Here is a 3,689-nt window from a genome sequence, read left to right as displayed (position 1 = left end):
TTTGATGGGAAGGATCTCCTCCCTGTGGTGGAAATTTCCTTGAATCAATGCCAGACACTTCCGCATAACCCCTTTCATGTCTCCAGTTTCCTGTTATTCATTTCAGCACCCCTCCTTCAAATCCTCTTATAAAAGCCCAGTCTTTTCTGTCCTGACCAACCAGTGCAGATCCCTGCAAGACAGGCAAGTGGGAGATGAGAGCAGATGAGACCCTTGACAGGGGTTTCACCTCACATATTTCAGGGAAGGTATACAAGGATCTCTGTCTGCAGAGAACGTAGGAGCTTTGAGACCAGGTAAAGGCAGTCCTGGGAGGTCTCAGGTGTAGTAGGATATACAACTTTTCCAATTATTTCCAGAAGTATGGAAGTGGATGCATGCTATCAAGATGGACTTATTCCTAGGGAACTAGACAGAGGAAAAGACAAGAGGTACAACAGGGGGTTTCTCATAGTCTCTCTCTGACCACCCTTCCTTTAGTTCTCTGGTTGTCTCCGCACATCACAGACAAAAATGATGCCTTCCATGGGCCTCCTCAGCCTGTCCTGGATGCTGCCCTCCTGCCTGTTGCTCCTGTCTCAAGTCCAAGGTGAGACTTCTCTGCCTCTGTCACTGGGTTCCCAGTGTTTGCTCAGGGCCAAGAAGAGGAGGAAAGCTCCTGTGTGCCTCCCATGGTAATGGTACATCCCCACACAACAACACTGCCTGCAATTCCTGCATCATCATCCTTCCTTCTGGGTGACTAGTGGTGGGAGTCTCCCCAGTGGTCCAGTAACAGTGGGATGAGATGATTTCCATTTTCTCAGCAGAGTCTAATTTATGTGGGTGATTAAGGAGGGAAAGTATAGAGTGTTCTTAATGAGATGAATAGAAGGAGAAAGATTGAAGGATCCAGTAGAAGAGTAGCAGCCCAGAAGAGGAGAAAAGTTGTTCTTTTGAATAAGGCAGATGAATAAAAAGAAAACAGACCATCTCCCAATTACTAGGTCTAGTTCATGATAAAAAAAAAAAAAAAATCCTGGGAGTGTTGACAATGGTGACAGGCAGTCAGGAGTGTGATGTCACTTCCCCAAGCACTGGCCTCATAGATATTATTCAAGGTTACCTCCCCATTCCAATATCCTCTCTCCATTTCACCCCATCTTCCTCCTTTATGTTTTCCTCCTCAGGGGAAGATTCCCAGAAGGAACTGCCCTCTGCATGGATCAGCTGTCCGAGAGGCTCCATGGCCTATGCGTCCTACTGCTATGCCTTGTTTATAACACCCAATCCTGGATGGATACAGACATGAGTGCTGGAATTTGCAGTTCGGGCTGATAAGGAGAAGCAAATGAGAGACAGGTTTTGGGGCTGGGAGTCTCCATTCTCTATCTTGAGGGTGAGAATGAACACCTCAGTTTTTGCAAACACAACCCCTTCTCACCTACCTTAGCCCTGCCCTTCCCTCAGTGAGGATTTCAATCTCCTCCTCAGTCTCTCCCTTCTCCACACAGATGGCTTGCCAGAAGAGACCCTCAGGACACCTTGTGTCTGTGCTCAGTGGGGCTGAGGGATCCTTCATTTCCTCCCTTCTCAAGGACAATTTGAAACTCCTCTCAGACGTCTGGATTGGGCTCCATGACCCCACAGAGGTACACTTACATGCTCTTTAATCTGTTACCTCCCAAGATGCTATGGCTACCAGGCCCCTCCCTGTCCCCTGCCCCTGCCAAGAAAATATCCTAGAGATCCCTGGAGCTCAGGGGATAATTGGAGAAAATGGAGAACCTTGAGGCCAGCTGAAGAGCTGAGTTCTGTGCAGGTCCCTAGCCTCCAGTTAAAATTAATCTGCCTCTTGTCAAACTTTTACACAATTCACATATCATGCCTTGTAATTCAGTTCTCTGAGCTTCCCTGAGTCTGCACATGCTGTGCTTAGCAAGTGGTAAATGAAGATTTAGCATTGACACATTTTTCCCTTTTATAAAACACATTGCCTTGGAGGTTCTGAGGGTAATCACAAATGCACCACCAAGTGCATTTCACAGTGCACAGTGACACAGTACCCGTAGTGATTCCATTGGTATTTGTGATCATTTGCTTTGGAATTTGCCAATAGGAGCAAAGAGTTTGGGAGAGTTTCCCAGAGGAGAGCTATGGGGCATCACCTGGAAGAGCAGAGCAAATTCCATGATGCTGGGGAGGGGGTCAGTCCTTCCAGCTGACGGAATCAGGCCAGGAGAACTCTAAAGGCCTTTTCACCTCACCTGACTCCATCCTCTGCTCTATGGGGCTCTGAGCCCAGTGCCGGTGGATGGGAGTGGAGTAGCACTGATGTGCTCGATTACGTTGCCTGGGAGAGAAATCCAGCCACCATCTCAAACCCTGGCTACTGTTAGAGACTGTCAAGAAACACAGGTAAGAAACAGGGGGAAGGGTAAGCTGTGACAAAGTGAGAGAGTGGGATGGACATATAAACACTACCAAACATAAAATAGATAGCTAGTGGGAAGCAGCTGCATAGCACAGGGAGATCAGCTCAGTGCTTTGTGACCACCTGGAGGGGTGAGATTGGGAGGGAGATGCAAGAAGGAAGAGATATGGGAACATATGTATATGTATAACTGATTCACTTTGTTATAAAGCAGAAACTAGCACACCATTGTAAAGCAATTTTACTCCAATAAAGATGTTAAAAAAGAAACAGAGGAGATCACTTCTGCTCAGGCTTTTTCATCCCCTCATTCCCCATTTCTGGGCCTGGTCTTCAGAGAGTCCTCCTGGGCTGGAACTATAATATTGGCTTGTCTGTTCCCATCCCCTCTCTTCTCTCCTTTCTTTCTGTCTCTTTCCCCTGGAGTGGGACCCTTGTGAAGATAACAGAGGGCCTTTGAGTCCTAGACCAGAATCTGGGATGCATCTCCATTGGGTTCTCAAGCTCCACCAGCCCCATTCACTGGAGCTCTTCTGTCTCTCCAGTGTATCTGAAGTAGAGAGATTATAACTGTTATGTGAACTTACCCTATGTCTGAAAGTTCATGGATGAGGTCAGATGGGAAGCCAGCAGCTTGAGTCTGGTGTTCAACTCATCGTGGACTTGGAACCAAGTGTGAAGACCCATCCCAAAGTGGGATATGCTCCCCATACCCCCAACCTGACCACCTTATTCTGACCTTCCCTTCTCCCCACCCTACATTCAGGCTCTTTTGTGTGTTCTATAACCTGGTTTTTCAAGGTTCATAATAAAAATGTTAGTCTTCCCCTGCCTGTCTTCTCTGCTTCATTTCCATAGAGAAACTCTGAGAAGGAAGAAGTTGGTGGGCAAGGAGAAACTTTGGTCAATCTCTGCCCAATTTCACCCATGTCTTTGGGGAAATAACTACATATATATATATATATATATATATATATATGCTTCTTAGCATATTTGTGTATTGTGTATTTATATTGAGGTACATCAACACTGCTTCTGTAGGATGTGTGTTGTGGAAATATAAAGACCTCTCTCTCCCACACACTCTATTGCCCACACATTCCCCCAAGAAAGGTTTCTGAGGGTATGAGGCAACCAGTCTTAAGGTATGTGATGATGTTTAGAACTGTACTTCCTAAATCATCAGTGTGAAACATAATGAACAGATTTTATTAATATTCATAATATACAACACAAATGAATTAACAGACTACTTAAATGGATAAAACAGATAATC

At 45.8% G+C, this 3,689-nt stretch overlaps 1 pseudogene; it reads left to right on the top strand.

Moving 5' to 3' along the window:
* The first annotated feature begins 513 nt into the window (after positions 1-513).
* On the top strand, positions 514-3,011 carry LOC137205606 (lithostathine-like; annotated as a pseudogene).
* Positions 3,012-3,689: the final 678 nt, after the last annotated feature.

This window comes from Pseudorca crassidens, chromosome 14 (genome assembly GCF_039906515.1).
Source record: "Pseudorca crassidens isolate mPseCra1 chromosome 14, mPseCra1.hap1, whole genome shotgun sequence".
Taxonomy (NCBI): Eukaryota; Metazoa; Chordata; class Mammalia; order Artiodactyla; family Delphinidae; genus Pseudorca; species Pseudorca crassidens.
Note: the sequence above shows the minus strand (reverse complement) of the source record. Positions and strands in the feature narration are given on the sequence as shown.